The following is a 22276-nucleotide window of genomic DNA, read 5'->3' as shown; positions in this document are numbered from 1 at the left end:
CGGGGGCGCGCCGCCCCGCAGGGGTCAGGCGCGGGCTGCGGGACCCCGCGGGCCGGGGCTGCGGCGGCGCTCGGGGGGAGGATGAGGAGCAGGGCGGAGAAGGAAGGGCTGGGCTGGGCTGGGTCCGCCGGGAGCCCCGTCGGGCGGGGTCCGGGCCCGTCCCGCTGCTCCCGGTGGGGCGGGGGGCTCGGCCGGTCCCGGCCGGCAGGAGGACGCCGCCGGGCATCCCCCGGGGCTGGCGGCGTGCCGGTGCCGTGCGCCCCGCGGGGTCGCTGCGGGGCCCGCGGGCGCGGGGCAGGCGCTGGAGCGGAGGCTTTCCCGCACCCCGCCGCTCCCTGCCCCGCCGCAGAGGGAGGGAGCCGCCTGGAAAGCCCAGCCCGGAGGCGCCCGGAGCTGCGGCCCCCGGCTGGGAGCGCCCCGCCTCGTTCCCCCCGCCCCGTCGCCGTCCCCGTCCCCTCCCTGCCCCGGTGCGGGGACACACGCTCAGGGCAAGCCGCCCCCACGGCGGAGGCAGGGCAGGGCGCCCGGGGACCCCGGCGCGGAGCGAGGGGCGGGGAGGGAGCCGGTGCGCTGCTTAAACCGCTGGTGATGATCGGGCTGCTTCCAGTTCATTACCTTGGTCGAAAGTCGATGAACTAAAGCAAAGGTCAGCTCATTATGCTGGGGATCGGGGGAGCGGTAAGCGCTGACACGCTCAGGGAGGGAGGCGATGCCCACCGTAGCGGGCAGCAAAGGGACGGAGGTTTCCAAGTGCAAATACATTATGCTTAAGAACGACACTGCTCCGGTAGTTAGTTTCTGAAGTGACAGGAAGCTGCTTCAGTGCCTTTTGGAGAGCCCCGTGCAGTTAGTTCTCTTTCTTTTTGCACGGAGACTTGCGAGAACCTGCACATCAATAGATGCAGAATAGATGTGCATACATATGTTCGGTAGTACCAAAAGCTGTCAAAGAAAGCGAAACACTAGACTGTCTTTTAAGGATTTAAAGCCTCTCTTTGTCTCCGAGGGAGGAAGAGAAGATAAAGAAACCCTCTTGTTGGCTTCTGATTAGATTATACAGCTTCATTCTTCTTCATTTTCTCCTCTTGCCTTGCTTCATTTGCACGACCAGGCGATGTCATTTACAGGCTTTGCAAAGTAATAACCAGATCTTGTACCTAACCTCTGCTTCTCTGTGCGAGATGACCTAGTTGCAGGCACGAGGCAGTTAGGAATTACTGGATTTTTTCCAGTGATTAACAATGCTGGTATTGGTGGAAAAGGTAGCATTGTTTACCTGAAAATCCCCACTGTGTGCTAAATACCCTTTGATACATAACTGCTAGTAAAGACGAAGTGCACAGAAATGACTCTTCTTAAGCATTTCATTATTTTTTAAAAAACTTATACAACTGGTCTAATTAAAAGCAAAACAGTTGAGAAATTCGGGCCACCACTCTTCTCTGTAGTGCACTTGAGGCAGTGCAAGATTGAGAATGCTGCATGGTCTGTAATGTGTGTGCTACAGGGGAGAACTAAAGATGGATGTGTGTGCACACATGTGTGTATATGCTTATTATTCTCTCAATTTCTGCCCATATGGGGATATCACGTAGGGGCTTGCTATTCATTTGAGGGAAGGCTAAAAGGATGAGAGGAAAAGAAACGTGATTGTAGAGGTACCAGCTACAATTCCTTAGAAAGCATTTTAAAATCACATATTTTGCCAGTTTTTGAGAACATTACCTTGGACCCGGTCAAAGGGTGATGTGTAAAAAGGCAGGTTTCTCAGAAGAAATAAGTCTTGTTAAGGAAAATGAAATGTGAAGAGGTGGAGCTGCCACTTAAGGACTTCATAGGGAAGCCCAGGAGCCTCTCCAGAAGTTAAGTAGCTGGTTTTATGAAAAGAGGGATGCTCTCTGTCATAAAGTGGCATTTCAGAATGTTTACTTGATAACACAAAGTGCCTTTGCTTTCCTATGTTTGTGAGAAATTCTGTTCTCTGACAGCATTTTAAAGCATTTAACTCTTTTCATTATAAATTCTTCGGAGAGGTGTTCCCATTTGCTTCTGTAAGCCTGGCAGAAGCATTTCTGTCTCAGGCTGAGCAGTGTTGGACACAGTTCCTGTGCATCTCTAAGCATCTGTCAGAGGGAACTGGGTGAGGGAGAAGGGAGTGTGTGTGTGCTTGTTCCTTACCTGCTTTTCTCCAGTGTCCCTAGCCCCTGCTGACTTAGCCAGGTGAGAATTTGCTTCTCAGGTTTGTATTCCTCAACCTTAGCTCCACTCAGTTTTGCAGATATTGTTTTTCTAGTCTACAACGACTGTACATAAAAAAATTGCAGGTTTTATGGGTTTTTTGGTGAGCTCATAGAAGCTTTTTTTTTTTTGTTACTTTGTTAGCTTTTTGTAGCATCACACCTGCTAAAAGTAGAAAAGAGCTTTTAGGACAAGTCAATTAGTCGATCCCAAATGGAAGCATTGCTCTCTAATATGGTGAATTAGAAGTGTGAAAGGAAGGAGAAATGATCACTTTGTTCAGGCACTCAATAATCCTCAGACATCCACACCCTTCCCCGTTACCCTTGCCACTGGCTAACCCTGACACCCCCACCCTCTCGGGTTTAATTTTTTTATCTTTCAGTTTTCCTTGAGCCAACACAATTTCAGCTAGTAGTATAAGTAAAGCCAAAAGCCCAGCATGGCTGGATTTCTTCCATTTATAAAAAAAAAAAAAAAAAAAAAAAAAAACAAACCACAGTCTTGCTGCTAACATTCTCATCAGGTGATTTTTGCAGGGATTTTGCTTACTAGTGTGATCTCATGTGGTTTTAGTGGACAGTATTGTGCCTCACAAAGACATAAACAGAATCCCAACCAAGCAATTAGCTCTCCATATTAGACAAAAAGGAGTTCAGCACACAGTCTTTTAATACACTAAAAGTCAAAATTAAACATCTTTCAAGCCTGACCAAATGATTTTTCACTTTTGCTTTCTGACTCTCATTAAACTCAGGAGAAAGATGGGTGAAAGATCTGAAAGTTTAACCACGGGAATGAATAAGAAAATAATTCTGTGGATCGTGACATTAACAATGTAAAGAGAAGTTCTGAGAAGTAAAAGAAAGATTAATGTTCATAAATATAAATCATACACTTCTCAACCCTCACCAGTGGTCTCTTGTAGCATGTGGTTTATTTGATGATTTATGTCCTTCTTGATCCATTTAAGGTGACTATTGCTTTTTTTTATAGCTATATCTACCATGAAGTCTGGGTTTTTGGTGGTTGTTTTGTTTTTTTTTTTTTTTTTTTTGAGTAGATAGAACATTTCATACTCCAGATTGCAAAAGCAGACATGGCCCATGGCAAAACTGATAAAAAAGGAAAGAGGTTGCAACTTCCTCGGTAATTTTAACTGAAGAAAGGCTGTTTCTTTAAGAATCCAGGGACGTGATGGATCACGTGTGAAGGGAAAATTGCGTGTTGAATATGTTACAAGTGTAGCCATATGAAAGGCTGTCATCATCCTCATTCACTCCTGTCTTCCTGCAAACACTTCTGTACTGTCTATTCCATTAAGGCTCCCCAATTCAGTTACCAAATGGCAAGTACAGTGTGTCCACTTCTGATTGCTTTCTGCCCTCTCAGGATCTTGTTGAGGCTAAATACAAACTGATTCTGGTTTTTTTTGTTTCTAAATTTGTGGGACTAGGAGCCAGGAGGTGAATAATGAAATCCGCATGTTGTTAAGTGCACATGCTTGGAAATAAAAGTCAAAACTGGGGAGGGAATAGAGCCCACACGCTCACAGGCAGAACAGAAAGAGCTGAGTTCTGTGTGTAGTAGGGGTTGTGCACTCAAGGACCTGAGCTAACCCGATGCCAGAAGAGTTTTGACTCAATGAGGCTTAGGACCACCATGTGGGCCAGTGGTTTAGGAGGGACAGAGACAGTCTGAAGTAAACAGAATGGAGTTCTGGGAGCAGGTCTTAAGAAAGTGGCAGCTTGGGTTGGTGCTAGGGACCTTTGTGGTGGAACAAAGGGATTTAGGAGGTTGAGCTTCAGCAGCCAAGTTCCTGAGCAAGAAGAAGGGGTTTGTGGAAAATGAGAGTTTTGAGGAATAAAAGCTGGCAAGTTTAGGAGCTGAGAGCTGAGGATGGCGTGTTACCACAGCATATCTACTCCTCCAGTGTTTTCCATCCAGAGCATGATGTGGCAGCAGGGACACACACACTGATCTCCCACTCCTGAGCTAGGCCAGCTTCTTCCAGGCTCTGCTTCACCATTGTTGGCAGAGCTCGTGTGCACTGGAGTAACCCAGATGATGTTCATTTGGAGAGGCTTCTGCAGCACTCACCAGCTCACTGGTGCTGGAGTACAGAGCAGCCTGGTCAGGCAGCTCTTGCTCAGGGAGGAGGTCTGTTGAACTCCACAGGAGTTTTCACCAAATGAGAACTGCAGGACTAGAACTGCAGCATGGCAGTGAAATAATTTATATCACCATTGTGAAATACACCATCCAGACAGCTTTCAAAGATGTCCCTATGATGTATAGAAAACATTTTATTTTTGAAAGAAATCCTTGACTTACTAGTGTAGGTAAAAATAATTTTATGGCCTTTTATTATTTTTTAATATACTGCAATTGTTTTTTGGTATATGAAGATAATAAACCAATTAGTTTAAGGGATTAGGGTAAATGAAATGACAATTTTTGTTTACAATGTGCTTATGTTGCAGTAAAGAGTTATATTTTAATTAAGACATCAAATGTACATGTTTCCAGATGTTCAAGCATTGTTACTCAGTGTGATGTTAGAGGTAGAGGTGAGAAAATCTCGTTTTCATCTTATAATTGCCTTTTTAAATGTTATTTCAAACCTGTTTGCATATCACAATCTTTTTAAATGCCTCCTTTTCAATCACAGATTTTCCAATACATACTGGTTCTCCTGCTCTGAGTACTTCTTACACAAAACATTTAGACATTTTCAGGTTTTAAGACTGTAAAGCATAGTAGCTTTCTCAACGTCCTTAAATTATACAAATTTTATATCCCCTTTCAAAATTTCCAATATGCTCCATCAGTTATTATCCCCATCAGCTGCCAAAGTATTAACATCAGTTGGAATGGAGTGAATAACAAAGCAATTTCAGTCAGCATAGTGGTTAATTGGCTGTGCAGTTGGATATGCATATTAGCAAGTGGGGTTTCTATATTATTATTTCTGTCAGTATGCCTTGTCAAGGAGGCACACAGTCTTCAGCAGGATTGGGGACAGTCTGCAGCACTGTAATCAAAAGTGGAATGTTGCCCGTGGATTTCTGATAAGCATCTTTATACAAGTCCCACTGCCTTGGTACATGCATAGCTATTGATTGACTGGGGTGCCTTTACAAGAGCTAAATAAATAACAATGCTGTTGTCACTTATCAGCAACACCACTTTTGCCTCAGCCTGTGGTAACCATGTTTTTTAGATTTAAAGCATGTCTATTGTCTTTTAATCAAATACTGTTTGAAATAAGTTATCAGAAGAAATTAATTTAGCATTCAATGCAGTGTACTTCCCGCTGTTTCTAATTTTCAAAGATGGATTTTTTTCTGATAGTGAAAAGTTGACTTGGCTTTAAGGGAAATTTCTTTCTGTCTCTTCATTTTACTCCAAGGGAGAACTCTGTAGACAAAACTACTATGCCCAGGGTGATTGAAGCACAACCAATCCTGCAGTTCTGATATTTTCTCCCCTTTCTCACCCAGGTGGTCATTACCATGGTAAACCAGGCTTGATTATTGTGATTTCAATGGATCACTTAGTTTGGCTCACTGAAGTTTATCTTTTGTCTTTCCTTGGTCAAAGTCTACAGTAGTTCTTAACCTTTCTGAGCAATCAAGATGACATTGCTGACCTCTTTCTTGTCTTTCCCCAGACTCAGTTAATTTATCTCTCTGTGATTAAGTTTGATGTCCTCTTGTCTATCACAGTATCTGTAATGCATTTTTCTAAGCTAACAACTTCCTTTCTAGCTTGTAAATACAGTGTAGGCAGAGCTGATAGATCGTGCTGTGATAATAAACTGACTTGTGAATGTAGCTGTGATTATGAGGAGAATGGAATAGTCTAATTTAATGAAAGAAAGTTTATTATATATAAAAACAGTGTTCTATACAATTAAAAGCAACATAGAGGGGCCACGTATTTACCATCATTTAGATATTATTTTTCCCTCTGAATAGCTACATGGATGTCTGGAAGGGTCTTCCCTGCCTCTTTCTCATGACTTTATATGCATTTGTGCACAGGGCATGTGCATGCTCTTACACATCACAGTTGTTCTGTGATAATGAGAAAATAATCCATAGTGGTGAGTTAAAAAAGAGTTTGTCTGAGAGTTGAAAATGTTAAGAAAGTACTCAGTGACAATAGTCACTAACCACAGATGCAACTGGCCAGAACAATAGAATTAATTATTCCTTTCCCCTTAATTGACTGAAAAAATGAGCCAGTGAAATAAAGTGGGAAGGGAGGAGGGAAGAAAAAGAGTTGCTGGATGTCACTCCATAGGACTGGGGTAAGTTGGTAGGGAGGGTGCCATGCTTTGAAGCAGTCATCATCTCTGACCCATGATTGTTGAATCACTTTAGAAAAATAATTCTGGATTTCTGAAAGCAATGAAATGGAAAAATCCACTAAAACAGCCCAGATTAAGGGTATGACAGGCTCATGAACTGTAGGTGGCCTAAGAATCAAAAAGATTTTTTTCCTGGGGCTTGGTTGACAAAGGCCCAGATAAATAAGTCCATGGTATCTGGGATCCTGAATCCCAGAAGTCTGGACAAGGCTGGAGATGAGGCAAGGTTTACCTGGAGGGGTGAACAATGTACACAGTCTTTTTTTGTTGTTGTTGTTTGTTCCACATATTTGAACTGTAAGTGGCACAAGGATCCATAGCTAGGTATGTCCTGAAGTGCTTGCTGCTCAAACATGGAGAAACAGAGGCTCAGCAACAGAAGATTTGCTCAGAACCTTCTGGTGTTCAAGGGCCTTAGCAGGGGATGCCCTTGGACAGCTACTCCAAAATGTTTGAAGTGTTCACTCTTTCTTTAGCTCTCTTTTACTGCAGCTGTACATGCAAAGAAATGCCAACAAGCTTCTAAAGCAAGTTGACTGCTTTCTAAATGTGTTCTTTTATCCCTGCATATCTGCAACCGAGTTAGGGCTTCTCTAATTTACTTAATTAATTCAGCTCATCTGCATTTGTAAAATAAAGAGGAACAGAGAATGACTAGACTTGGAGAAATTTCAAAAAACATGAGAAAGTTTCTCTACCTTGAAGAAGAATCAGATATAGTCTTAATCCACGTTTGCATTTTTGAATCACTGGTGTTGGTTGTGTTTCTGTGACGGCAGCTCCAGAGCCCTGTGAAGTAGGTGGAGAGGAGATGGGGACAAATTCCTGACTGACCAGTGGAGATGAAGGAACTGAGTGCTGCAAAAGGCATTGTTTCTAATTGTTGAGCCAATATTTGATTTTATTGAGGTCATGCCCAAAATTTGCACTTCATGACCTGATTTGTTTTGCCTCTGTCAGACACGATGTGTCTCAAGTGCACAGCCCTTCTGTCCTGGTTCCCCTCCCTAAAACAATGCTGCCTAAATGGTGAACAAAATATTGCAAAGAATAATGCAATCATGTATTTTTGAAATTTTTGATGCAGTTAGTGGATGTGCTCACTTTATTTCAGATGACAAGAATTATGAGGGAGCTTTCAGTGAATATAATGAATTGCCATATTTATGGCAAACATATGAGCATGAATTGAATCATGCCGTTATTTTGGGTTTGGGTAGTCAGTGCCCACAGAGAGGAGTTTAGAAGTTGTGACAAAACAACAGATGTGAGATTAGCCCCTTTGGCTGTGTCTAAATGGATGCGTCCTAAAATCCTGGTGTCCCAGTTGGTCAGAACATTCTGTGGCGCTCTTCCAAGCCCCTTCTATCCACTCATCCTCTTCTCAGGCTGGTTTGTGTCTGCAGTTTGTCTTACTGTGGATTTTAAATCTGCCTGGGGCATGCACCCCAACCTCATCCTTCAGAGCAGCTCTCAAATACTGCTGTTCATTACTCTAAAAAAAAAAAAAGTGCTGTGAATGTCCTCTTCCTAAATAACCTGTAATCTCAAGTGAGGCTAAATAGAGCATTACATGGGCAAGAGAAGGTGAGGGTAAAGACTACAGTTATTTTATTGCTTGAAAGTTTTTCCAAGCAACTTTTTGTTTCTTGGAAATTTTACTGAATTTGGGGGAGTGTGACTGCTCCCATTATGCCTCATCAATTAGAAGGCTTTATTTTTCAAGTCTTACGTTAGAAACCTGCAATATGGTGGTAGAAATTGTTGGCTAGAAGCTGTTATGTATGAGGGTACATAGGCCAAATGATCATTTTGCCTCTGCTGACTTCTAACAGGAACTCAGTCATACACTAAGATTGAAGCTAGAATTAATTTTGTAATGATGGTTTTTAACTTTTGTAGCATTTTCTCACATTAGCTCTTGAAGCTTCTTTTCACCACTCAGCACAATTTGACAGCTTTAGCTGTTGTCTGACATGACTGTAGCAAAATCCACTGTATGGCATTTAGAGGGAGAACTTGGTGAAGAAAGAATAGTAGCAACATTATTTTACAGCAACTACAGCAAAAACACAAACATCTCATTTTGAGATGTTTGACTTTCTTACTGTGCAAAACAATTGCAAAACTGCAGTTAAGCATGCAGATAAGAGGAGTTATTGGTCTGCTAAGAAGGACAGTGGCCCATAAATGCCTAACCCAGACATTTATAAATTTCAGTAGCAGCTGGCAGTGGTTTTGGCAGTTGTATGATTATCTAAATGAAAGTTCAGTTCCCACATAAGCATGCAGAAGCTTAGCTTCAAAGAGCCTGAGGTCAGTAAAGGTAAATAATTAAACTGGGAAAAACATGCAATATATCTTCTACATATTGATATAGGCAGCTATAGATGCTGATATAAATCACAAGTGGCTCACCTGAAGATTCCTGAGGTCCTCTTTGTTCCTGTAGGATAACATTTCCATGCCAGGGAACTTACAGACTTTGGAAAGGTGGTTTCAGTGAAATCAGTGTATAGTATATTGGTTTTGCTGGCATTTGAGATAGGGATGAATGTCAGTGTTTCAGTACAAGGTTACTGCTGGAGATGTGAGAAAGACTTGTCCTAAGCTGGTCATAGCAACAGTGGTGTGAGTAAATAAATAGGTTGGTATTTTGCAAAATTTTTTTTTTGTTTCAAGTCATTAACTTGAGCTCAGCTGGCTATTTGATAGTCACACTCTTCCTTATTTCCCTTTTCCAAATGTAATTAATTGAAATGGAAGAAAAACTTTAAAAAATTATATGTAATCTAGGAATAAATTTACATGTGCATAAGTGTGTGGTGGCACTTTTGTCTTCTGTAGGAGTCAGTTAATTGACAAAGTATAGTTTGGAGAAAAAGGAAGATCAGAGGGAGAAAATGAGCAGTCATGATGGCTAAATGAGATTTTGTGTAAAAGGTTGCTGAAAACCCTCTGTTTTTGTCATGTGCAAAGTAGCCCGTGCATTAACCCTTGTCCTGCATATGCTCTGGCGTCTCTCCAGCGCTGTGCCTGTCTTGGCACAGGCTTGTCTGGAATGGTTACTCCTGTTTCACAGAGACCAGCTGAGACACAGTGAATCAGCTTTGCATTCATCTCCTGAATGACTCAAAGACATCACACACTGGCCAGCTTGGCCACCTGAAAGTTCCCTCTGTGCCCCTTGTGCACTTGCCCGTGCTGCAAGAGCCGTGGCTGGGGCATGGCCAGGGTGTGTAGCACCCTGTTCCTCGGTGGCACAGCTCCGAGCAGATCCCATGCTGGCTCTGTGATACCAGGCTTCCCTCATCCCTCATCCCTCTGGGAGCCAGGCTTCCCTCATCCCTCATCCCTCTGGGAGCCATTCCTCGGGCAGGGCTCTTCCCACTGCTGCCTGTCCCACCAAAACCAGCACAGCGCAATTTAGGGGTTATTCTGCTCTGCCTTTGCTTGTGCTTGTTGACAAACAGCTGTGTGGTTTTCCCAGGAATACACACGGCTTTGCCTACCTAAATGTGAAAAGCATCTTTCCAGAAGTCACGCAGCAGCCTGGGATGGGAAAAGGAATTAAAGACTTGAGTTCTGTGTTGCTGTTTCATTCCATTGTGTTGTGCCAGTGCCAAGATCCCAGAGCATTTAAACGATTACTGAACAAATACCACTCTTCCTTCTTTTGCTGTGTAGGTCACACTGTAGAATTCACAGAACTGACATGTAGAAAAAAAAAAAATAAAAAGGGGTATATAAAGACACGGGAGAGGGCAGGAAAAAAGCAAAGTGAGTTGAGCAGACAGCATACCTTGTTATTTTCTCCATCTGAAAATTTCTGTGTTTCCCTCACCCCCTCCCCACAGAGTAACTCCACAGTTATCTGGTTTGATTTTTACAGAGCTACTGTAATTATTTTAGATGTAGAAAAGGGCTAAAATATGGATCTTTGTGTGTGCCAGCACACCAAACTCTGACCTCTCATGCCATCACAGATGAGCTCTGCCTGTCTTTTGGTGTAAGTCAAAACTTTCCAAACTCCCCCCATCATTGCTTACATTTTTTGTGTCCATGAGAGGGGCAAGTCCTTTAAATATTGTTCTCTGCTTGTCTCGTAATTCCAGTTGCTCGTGGTATCTGATGTCTATTAAGTGAGAAGGGCAGTCATAATGCATTGTGTCGAGGTTTGAACTGGTGGCTTCACCTCGTGTCATTTTGTTTCACAGATACTGTTTGCCATTTAAATGTTCCCTCTCCATGTAATTGCTCTGGACGTTTGAATGTTGGCATCAGTAGGGAAAGTATTTTCTCTCCATTCCATGAATGAATGTGAATGAGGTGAGGATTTAATTCAGTGAAGACAGCTTTGTTGAAAAGGATTAGTTGCTTTCATTTACTGTAGGACTGTTAGCATAATTAGCAGTTCATCAGAATGATTTCACAGGCCACTTTTTGTGACAATGACTGGGGCAAGGCTTTCTAGATTGCAGTGAGACTGATTTACCATGTGCAGTACCCACAGATATGAAGAACCAGCAATCACAGAGAGAAGGTCAGCAGTAGCTTTCTTTAATATTTTTCCTTTTTGTTCTTTTTTTTTTTTTATAATATGTCATGTAACGTCTTTTATTTCTTATCTTAGTGGATGTTACAGTTTTTAATATTTGTATTATGGTGGAAACTAGAAATTTCAGTTAGAGGTTATGAGTCCATTGTGTTAAGCAGATGGATTGAATAGAAAAAGACAAGAAAGCTGAGGAAATAATCACTCTACTGCTGACAGTACTCTCCAGGGTAAGTTTCAAAATAGCTCAAGAGCTGTATAAAATTAATAAGCTGTTCCCCATGTACTGAAATCCTCTTTCATATTACACTGTCACGAGGGATCTCTGTGGAGAGGAGTGGCTGTAAATAAGATTTGCAAGAGGATGGGGCTGAAGATTGTCCCTAGAAGTCCAGATTTTATGGAATGCACACTAACAATATGCACCAAAGTGTTCTGGATGGAACTTGTTCACTACAAAATCTCTGCATTGATGAAGCCTGTTTAGCCCCTCTGAGAAAGGTTTATTGGCCATAAAATTCGAATCAGTGTCCTTTTGTTTCTTTGGCATCTTTATAACTTTCTCCACTCACAGCAGGAAGGGATGAGGAATCAGGGAGCATTACTCTTATCTAATAGAAATGTAATGTTAATGAGATATTTTAGTAGATCTTGGAGGTACTAGGTCAATTTGTATTCTCTGATGTAGACAGATGTTTTCTCAGGCTCTAGATTTGCAGTGTGGTACTAAGTTTTTAATTTTGTTGAGGCATTTTTAAAATGTTTTTTTTTTCATAAAGTATAGGTTCAGTGCACATATGCAATAGAAAAACAAAAAATAAAGATGTAGCACTGAATCATAATTAGAAAGGAAAAAAAAAAGCCTGTTACCTGACATGCAGAAAACCCTGACATAATAAATGCCACCATCATATTTTACAGCAATCATAAATAATTATTCAGCACATGTCCATAGGCTCAATTTATTGTATCATATTCACTTCAATGTGTTTATGAAACGATCCTTCTGCACACACACATGCATTTAATCAAATTTTAGATACCTTGATAAATGGAACAGACCTTTTTTTTTGCTATGTGGCACAGTCTGTCATACCTCTAATCAAATTTTGAAATAAAGGTATTCTTAGATCTTCTTCTAATATGGCTATCCATCTTGCTACAGTTATTCCTCCTTTGCTTATTTTCTTATGGAATGGATTAAGATTTAATAATGATGTATTTCCTAATAAACAGAGCTGGAGGACAGCTTATTCCATTACCTTAGATATAGCCTAGTTACATCTTCACCGGAGCCCATTAAATGTTCTTGGATAGTACTTAGCAATAGATAACAGGTTTCTTGTTTTTTATTTCAGCAGAGACATCATTCCAAATGTTCTTAGTTATATTACATAATTGTCAAGGAGTTGAATATGCACAATGAAGATAAAGTAGTTAAAATGCATTGGCATATAGCTAATATTTATAGTTAGCCCTTTTAAAGAAGGCAGGATGTATTGCCATGTTCAGCCATTCTATCTTAATTTTAAATCATGGCTTCTGTGTTTTCTTTTGCAGTCAGTCAGTCAGTCAGCCAAAGACCCTTTAGAACATTTACCCTGCAGCTTTGCAATTTTAATTATCTGATAAAGTGTATTAAATTGTGGTATGGGAAAAAAACAATTACAATTTCTCAGTAAGTTCACATCTTACTAATAGTTTTCCAGGAAATGGAATCCAAGATTGTAACAGATTTGAGAGAAGAGACCTCTCCAGTTCCCTGCTCGTCCTTTGCATTTCGAATTTGGGTCTTTAGGTAGTGTCACCCCTGGCACTCAGTGTTGCTGATTCAAATTGTTGTGTTTTGGCCAGTAAACTTGTTTTAGGTCTAATTCCAATACCCACAGACTGTGGCAGATTCACTAACGCAGTGATACTGTGCACAATAAACTGTGACATCATTCCTCAGATACTCTGAAAATAAAAAATGAAGTGGGGGTGAACTTGAAGGCTGTGTGAAGTTTCTGCACCCTGTGTTCACAGCGATTGAATGAGCCACGTCCTCTGCAGCTCAGGGTGCTGCCAAGCTGTGGCTTTCAGGTCTTTTCATCAGGCCTGGCCCTGTGTCTGTACCAGGAGAAACAGAGGATGCTGCTGCGGGGTCAGAAACACCCAGGCCAGATCAGATCCTTTCCTGACAGAGACAGCTGGAAGCCGCGTTTCGCACTGTTCCACGAGCACACCTTCCAGGAAGGTTGCCAGTTAGGTTTGGTGTCCACATTGCTTTTCAAAGCATTTGTGCTGGCAGATCTGCTGAAGGCAAGGACTCTTCAGACATCAGGGAGAGTTACCTAAACAAAGGCGTGGCTGCACCAGTGGCTAAAGCTTCCTCTCCATTGCCACAAACTCCAGAACCAGGAGAACATTTCTGGTGTGTCAGTGAGCTACAGCTCTCCTTCCAGCCTGACCAGCATCCCCAGCTGGTAGCTGAGGAGGGAAGCTAATGCCTCTCAAGATAATGGGCAGTTCTGTTTAATTTAAGAAAGGAGACAAAGGGCCTTCACTGCTGCTTGTTCTGTGTTCCTGGGAATCTCATGTAGCAATAGCATCTTTAGTAGATAAAAATTGTATAGGGTAAACGCTATTGCCCAGACAGGCAAATGAATCATCTCTGATGTGAAAGCTACACATGCTGACATATTATCCAGGTATTTTAGCAATTTAAAGGATGTCATTTTATATGCTGGGTATTTCTTAAATGTTCCATTAATTTAAGAACTCTCTATATAAATGCTAATTTAATTTAAATGTCTTTGTATTTTAAATATAAATGAAAACAACAGGCTAAAGCCTTGTTGAAAGTTAGCATGGACCTCTACTTATGCATAATTTTTGTTATCTTCCACAGCACTTTGTTGTTTTTTTTTTTTTTTTCTTTAAATGAACAACATGCACAAACATTTCCTGTCTCTTCTTTTAAAATTTCTTATAATAGAGTATTTTTGACAGGCCACTTTTGCTTTCAGAATTAAAACTTACCCCACAAATGGTTAGTAAGAATAACAAAACACTGTGTTTCAACTTGGTAAGCATGATGCTGATACCAGTTGGCATTTAGCTGTCCCATATACTAATTCATGCATGTGAAATAAAATGATTATACTTAGAATTTTTGGTCTTTTATCCAGTCCCTATCAGAGAAGATGACTTTAAATGAAAAACAGTTATAATTTTTGTTTTCCTTTTACCAATAATTCTTCATTGAGAGAAGAAAGTAATGCTTTGCCTCCTACATAAATATGCTTTTCTGAAAATGCACCTACATAAGGGCCAAATCAGTCATTTTCAGGCATGGTATATATGATAAGTTGGGAGCCTTGAAGGAGAGCAGAGTCTGCAGAAGAGGCAGACTATCCATGGGATTGTGTGGACATACCAGATACCCCAGTTTCACCATCAATAATACCATTCCCTTGTTAAGATAGTTTCCTGGTTGTGTCATAAACCTTCAGCTGTCTTCACCTGTCATCTTTAGAAACCTGTGCTAGATTCAAAATGATGGGCTTTTTGAAGCAGACTAGTCTTCAGTCCTGCCCCTGTGTGTGCATATGGATGTATTTGTGTGTGTACATTTTCCTTTTAGTAAGAATTGTGTCGTGATTCAAACCCAGGCACCGAGCAAGGCCCACCCTCACCACCAGTGGCACGGGGGAGAGTTAAAGTGACAAAGCTCATTGTCTGAGATAAAGATGGTTTAGTAAGCAAGGCAAAAGTCATGCATGCAAGCAAAGCAATCCAAGGACCTTTTCCACCCCCTCCCATGGGCAGACAGGGTTCAGCCACCCCCAGGACAGCAGGCCTCCATCACACGTAACAGCGACTTGGGAAGACGAACACCCTCTCTCCAAACGTGCCTCTCTTCTTCCTTCCTCCCCCAGCTTCACATGCTGAGAGTGATGCCATAGGGCATGGAATGTCCTTCTGGACGTTTAGCTGTCCCAGCCGTGTCCCCTCCCAGCTCCTCGTGCTCCCCACTGCTCGCTGGTGGGGTGGGATGAGAAGCAGAAGAGGCCCCAACTCCGTGTTAGCCCTGCTCAGAAATAACCAAAACACCCCTGGAAAACCAACACTGTTGCCAGCACAAACCCAAAGCACAGCCCCATAGTAAGTACTAAAAAGAAATTGAACTCCATTCCAGCCAAAACCAATGCACATTGCAAGCATTAAGACAATTGTCGCCCTGATTTTTTAAGATTTTTCTAAAGCCTCCTGAGTTTACATTCTTGTAGCAAACTTTCTCACACACTTTCTGTAAATAACTTATTGTTTTTACATTCCTTCATAGAAGTGGAGAAATTTGATAGACTGGTAGTTTGTCCAGTGTCATTGGAGAGGTGGCACTTTCACCCTCCAATCCACTGGCACCTTTGAAAAACTATAAATACTGGAGTCAGAAAATAAACTTACCTTTTTTACCTTTACAATAGCAGCAGCACGCGTCATGTTTTCTCGTGTCCTATAGTGACAGAAAATAAGACATTATTAAGATAATTAAGGTAGAAATTCCACTGAACTGTTTAATGAGCCAGATTCTGATCTCCTGCATCCTTAACAATTAAACTTTATTCACCTGTGTCTTCTCTCAAAAGCTGCCTTTGTATATAAAGGTGTGATTTCAGCTTTCTGTGTGTCCCAAGCATGGAGTATTTGACCAGGGCAAGAGTGGGAAGTTAGTTTTATTGCCAGTTTTTCTCAGGCTCCCCACTGGTAAATTACAAATTCCTCTCTGCCTCCTGTGAGGCTGGTAATCTTGAGTAAAATATTTCATGAATGAATGGATAAGGAATAGTATTCTGTAATTATTATTTAAAAAGGGATTTACATATATTGTTCTTAGGTCAGGCATTTGCAACAGTGTCATCCACTGCTTTAAAAGATGGTTAAGCCAAAGGGTCAGCAACAGCATCAGGATACTATTTCTTCAGGGGTTTTAATGTCCTCTTTGACTGTGCAGGAATCTCTCATTTCCAATTGCAGCAAGTTTGTTTTTTTTTTTTTTTTTTTCCCTCTAACAATAGAATATAGTAAAACATGAATCTGGTTGGTCATGTTTGATCTCTCATATTTTAGGCATCTGTGGTGGGAATGATGAAGTAGCTGCTGTGTTTATATAATTCCCATTGATACATAAGCATGTTTGAGAAGACAGGCTGAGTTTAGATCCAGATCTCCTATGGCTGAATTGACTAGAGGGAAACCTGTAATTGCAGCATGGGCTCAGAGCAATAATGACAAATAATTACTGTTTCCAGAAGGGAGACAAAGGTTCATAATTTCACACGTGCTATTAGTGCATGCACTACTGTTGCCTTGTGTACTGTGGTAAGAAGGATCTTTTCCCTCCTCTAGCTTGGGAGATTTCTAAGTGACTGCATAGCCTAAAATTCATTTTGGCTTTTTTCTACTTCTTGTTCACAATCAAATTCTCTTGTAATGGGTACCTAAGTGTCCATAGAAGCCTCATAGCTCTGATATTCATTTAGCAGAAGAAACATGAAAGTGTCACCTGTGTACGTTGTTAAAGGCTCATTTCCATTCGAGGGTCAGAAAAAATGATTTTTCCACAGCAGATAGGATAGAAAGTGCTGTTTCCAGGTTCCATAATCAAGACAAATACAACTGCCTGTTGCCATGCACCATATATTTTCCACATTATAGTAATGGATGCACTGCTGCCACCTGCTATGTCAGGACTTCCAGCTAATTGGAATAAGTTATGTGTGTTCCAGTTACACTTACGGTCTATAAAAGGCTGCTTTGTCCTAAACTAGATAATAATTTTTGATGGATTTCCTTATGGTAGCAGATATTGCTGTACTCTGGTGAGAACCATTGTTTTTCATAAACACAGGTGTTTTCTGCACATATTAAAGCTTTAGAGAGGATTCTTTCTTCCTGAGCTTATGCTAAGGTGTATGTGATATTCAGTGAGATGACACAACCTAGTAAATCCTGAAAGGGACATGAAGAGATGTGGCTAAGACTGTACCATTGACTCATGGCTGCTGCCCGAAAAACTGCTAAGTGCCCTGCTGCTGCTTCAGCCTCGGGTCTTTGATAGTTTCATCAAATGCTGTTACATCCTTCAGTCCCTGGAGAAGGGTTCAGGCCATATGAATCAGAGGTGAGATAACTGCAGGGGCAAGAAGCTCCCCTGAGCGTGCAAGGTGTGCCCTGTGCAGCACAGTCCACTTGACCTGTTGGGAACATGGCAGATTCTCTGCTGCCTCAGCTTCACCCAGACAGGTGGGAATTGTCCCCAGGATCTTATAAAAGGTGTGACATCCCTCCTGTGTTTCCTCTGAATTTCTCTGCATTGTTTTTTTTTCACTGCGGTTGCAATCTCATCATTTCTTGGCAGGTGCAATCTTGTCTCGAGGTATAACTGTGACATCAAAAATCATAAATGTGGTACATTTTAGGTGAGATTAATTTTTGTAATATAAATCTAACTGGAATTGATACCTGATGGTTGCAATCTAAGTCTACACTCATGTAACAAGAGGTGTAACATGACTACCAGAGCACAGTATGTACAAGTTTTAAAATAAATTTGCCTATAGTAAGTGATTTATTGCTTTTGAAGGATACCAGATCCCTGTGCTTTAACGATTCCTTAATACTTAGGGTTGCAGACTTGGCATGACAGGGTGACAAAGGGGATTAATTGTAAGTGATCCATTTTTGCTCCTGTGCTCCTTCTGGAGAGCAGGTATTTCAGCTCCATCAGGAAGCCTTACCTCTTCAGAGAGGAGAAATTCTTGGTTTTTCCTCTCAGATGCCTCATTTGATCCCAAATATCAGGTCCCAAGCCTGCTGAAACTGCAGGTTTCATCCTTCAAACCTTTACCTTCCTTACTTCAAAAGTAACTGGAATGGTCTCTTTTCTTTGTCTCTTTTTCTCCACCAACATTTTCCACCTCCTTTTTTAGATTAAATGGTAGGTGATTCTCAAGTCTACGGCCAATCATCATTGTAAAAAGCAGGCTAGCTATTCTGTAAAAGAAAAGAGAGGACTATATGATTGTGTGCTATGAAAATATGAGAATATTTGAATTTGTATTTTATAATGAAATAGTTTAGTACCTTTTAGCATGCATCATGATGGCAGTAAGGGACAAAATAGGAACATTACCCAGAACATAAAATGATCGAAATTTCAATGCTATGAAATTCTTTTGTACCCCTCCATGTCCCATCTCAATGTCATGACAATACCATTTAGTGTTAGCCATGCCTAAATAGTGAGGAGAAGTTTCCAGAAAGGAAACTTCAGTCCTGGAGGCTTCTTGTGTCAGGAAGAAAAGAAAACTTGTCTGGTACCTTCTAGTAAAAGTATTTGCTACTTGTTTTGGACATCTCCATCAGTTCATTGGAGAACAGCTTTACAAAACACAGGAAGATAAACTCTTTTTTTTTTTTCTTTCTAGATGTATCCTAAAACCAGCTCCCTTAAACCTGTGAATTAAACATGTGCACAGTACATGTGAAGATTTGTGAAATAGTCTTGTGGGTTCAAAATACACTAACTAAATAAAAATAAATGATGTCTGTTCTTTTATTGTTTTCCTGTATAAATATTCTCTCTTGACCTATTGTGGAATTAAAACGCTGGTTGAGTGTTGGTTTGTGTTTTTAGTAGACAATCCTTGTCTGCAAACTTGATTAGGTAATTTTTAGAAGGAACTGGGATGTGAAATGCATGAGCCACTTTAGCAAAGTTGGGGCAGCTCTTTAATTGCTAGCCCAGCCAGCCTCAGCTTTTTGATACAGTGGGTTTTCTCATGTGTATGAGTAAGTAGAAATGGTTATTAGCCTAAGATTGACAATGTCTTGGCTGGGATTAATAATTTTCCTTTAAATGTGATTAATCATTTTCCTTTTAATGGGATTAATAATTTTTCTTTAAAATGTGTGTTAATCAAAGACTTAGTTATTTAAAAAAAACTGAAGGATCTGAGAGATGCCCTTTGTCTTTGATCATCTCTTAAACTTGTAATTAAAAATATCTAAAGCTAATAAGAGTTTTTTCTCCAAAAGTTTGCCAAAATGGAAGAATCAAGCTTGATTAATTAATCTTTGCTCTTGCTGAAAGCAGAATGTATAGACTTGGAAGACTGAGAGCTCAAAGCTTTATTTTATGCTGAAATCCCATCTACATTTGCAGAGGAGTTTGGGTTTAGAAGGGGCTGCATAAAGCCTTCTCTTTCTCAAGCATTTTTAGAAATTATTTTCACCAAGCAGGAGCTGGGAAATAGATATTATAGATATAAAGATCAAGGAATACAAAAATGCTGATATTCCCTTTTTTATTTTATCTGCAAATCTACAAAAAATTACTGTGCTAAGTCACTAAACATTCTCCCACTTGAATGGGGGCGACTTTGAGTCAAAAACTGTTTATCATAATTAGGTAGAAAAAGGTCTGATTACATGGAGACCCAACAACAGCCTTCCCATTTCTGAAGGGGTTCTGCAAGGAAACTGGAGATGGACTCTTCAGGAACTGCAGTCATAGGACCAGGAGTAATGGGTTCAGCCTGAAAGAGGGACATTTAGGCTAGATTTACTGTGAGGGGGGTGAAGAACCTGAACAGGCTGCCCAGAGAAGCTGTGGATGCCTCATCCCTGGAGGTGCTCCAGACCAGGCTGGATGAGACCCTGAGCAAGCTGGTCTAGCTCCATGCCAAATTCCCATGGCAGGGAATTTGGAACTAAATGACCTGTAAGGACTCTTCCAGCCCGACCATTCTATGATTCTATGACTCTTTATCCATTCTATTCCAGTTTACCATGTTTTGTTCTTTTTCTCCTTTCTTCAGTCCTTGCCAGAGATCTTATTTTTCAGCAACAGTTTGCTCACAGTGCCTCCAGAAGAAGCTGTGGCTCAAGAAATTATTCCTGTCTGAGGAAAGTTGATCTTTTATACATGGTCCCAAGGTGTATAACTACCAAAAGATTCATTCACCTAATTCATATTCCATGACTCACAATTCTAATGAGGTCCTGGTTATTCATGCAGCAGTTATTCATAGATTATTCCCGACTTATTAACATACAGCAACACTGGGCTCTGATACTTACTTTTGAAGAATACTTGCGGAAATCAGTTCCTCTGAAAATATTTACTTCACATGCAACATTTACCTCTTGTTTGCTTTATGAATGTGTTCTCTGAAGGTGAGCAGTATAAGTCAGGTAAAAAACCCAGCTGTGGAAATGCGTGTTGAAGATTCTCGTGGTAACCCTGTCACATTTTCTCTTGGCTCATTTTGCAATTTTACACAAGGAAAGGGACCTGTCACTCGATAGATATTGAGAGGCTATCACAGTTATGGTGATTCACATATTGCAACTCTGCCATAATAGAGAGAGAACCACATGTACAGTGAAGTAATATGAGCTGAAATATAGCAATGCAGGACAAGAACCGGGAGTGGCATTACATTATTCTGTGGAACAGAATCAGGAACGGCTGCAGGGGAATGAATACATGATACATAATATGGACCACTGTATCATGTACCTTATTTAATATATTGAAACACTGATGCATAATGCACTATTGAAAAGGGGTGTATAATGTGTTTTCTGTGGAGAGAATTTTCTTTCAGTCCTCCTCTCTTAGGCATGGACATAGTGGAATATATTGTGCTAAAAGACTAGCTGACCTTGCCTCCATTTTTGAAAGAAGAATCTATAAATGAGCTGTTTCATAAAGAGGACTATGTGATTAAGAAAATTGGTTTCCAAAAGTAGCAGCATCAGGGTCAAATCAATCTTGGTCACAATCAAAGAGTATACATTTATTTTGTCTGAGTTGTGTAATAATATTTTGACAGTTGCAGAGCTCAAAAAAATTAGAATCGTTACATTTAAGAAAAATTGAAGCTATAAACAAGGAGAGCTTATCTTTGTGGAATAAACATTCAATCAACACAAAAGCTTTAATTTTAAAGTGTTTACCCTGGACATTTTTCCCCTAGAGATTGGTTGCATATACACTACATCAGTTTGCCCACAGTCTGTGTCCAATTAGTTTTTTTTCCCATTAATAAGTAGTATTTTTTCATGCCACCCCATTGATTTATAATAACTGTAAGCTTAATTAAGAGCATCTTTTTTTTTCCTTTTTTTTTTTTTTAAGAAAACCAAGACAATCAAGTGGAATAACTTACCATTCCACTTAAAGGAAATATAATGCCTTACTTGTTGAAACTGCAAAAGCTCTCCCTAAGGATTATTACATGCCTTTTACAGGTGTGAAAAAGATCTTGTGTTTTTAACAAATACATCCATGAAGAATTTTCACACATCTTTAAAACCTGTTGCTAAACTGGGGAGAAGTCTTGTTTCTTAATGTAGGTGACTAAATGCTTCAGGAGATGTGTCTCCCCCAAGGCACTCAATTCAAATGCCAGACTATTTAATGTATTCTGTAAGAATACAGAGGCACAGCTCATAAATAGAACATTAAAGCGTTTTTATACCCTGCCTGTTGGCTAAGGCTTGTACTATCAGTAATTCTTTTCAGCTGCTGTGTTTCACTCATTACTTGTGTGGATGTATTCAGCTGTAGAACAGGTTGATTTGTGGCCAGTATTTGGGGTGTTTTAGGGAAACATGAGGCCGTTTCACCAGCTGGATGTAAGTTTTTCAAAGTGAGAGAGTTTATCAAAATGCAAGCTGAGAGAGATGCCTTTCTGATCCAAGGGTGCATAGGGATGAATAAAATGGGGTCATAATTTTGTGGACTTACAGAATCATTTAGGCTGGAAAAGATCTTTAAGATCATGGAGTCCAACCATAAACCTAACTTTGACAAATAGCATTTTTGTATACAAGTGTCCAGCTTCAAACAAAGGAACTATTTAAATTCTGTACACAGTATACATTGAGGTTGGTAGACAGAGCTGAATTATATATGAAGATATAAATAAATTTATACTCTGGGGCTCCTCCCTAATCCAAAGCCCATTAGAGTCAAAGTAATAATATTTGAATCAAGGTCCTAAAGGACAACTCAGTGGAGTTATTGTATGGTCTGCAGAAATCCCAATAGAGTA

General features: G+C 40.6%; 1 protein-coding gene across 37 annotated transcripts in view; it reads left to right on the top strand.

Annotated features, from left to right (window-relative positions):
- Positions 1 to 22276, top strand: part of NRXN1 (neurexin 1) — a 674512-nt gene that overhangs the window by 406001 nt on the left and 246235 nt on the right. The gene's annotated exons all lie outside the window — the stretch shown is intronic.

Source organism: Anomalospiza imberbis, chromosome 3 (assembly GCF_031753505.1).
Source record: "Anomalospiza imberbis isolate Cuckoo-Finch-1a 21T00152 chromosome 3, ASM3175350v1, whole genome shotgun sequence".
Taxonomy (NCBI): Eukaryota; Metazoa; Chordata; class Aves; order Passeriformes; family Viduidae; genus Anomalospiza; species Anomalospiza imberbis.
The sequence above is the reverse complement of the archived record's forward strand: the minus strand, read 5'-3'. Positions and strand labels throughout refer to the sequence as shown.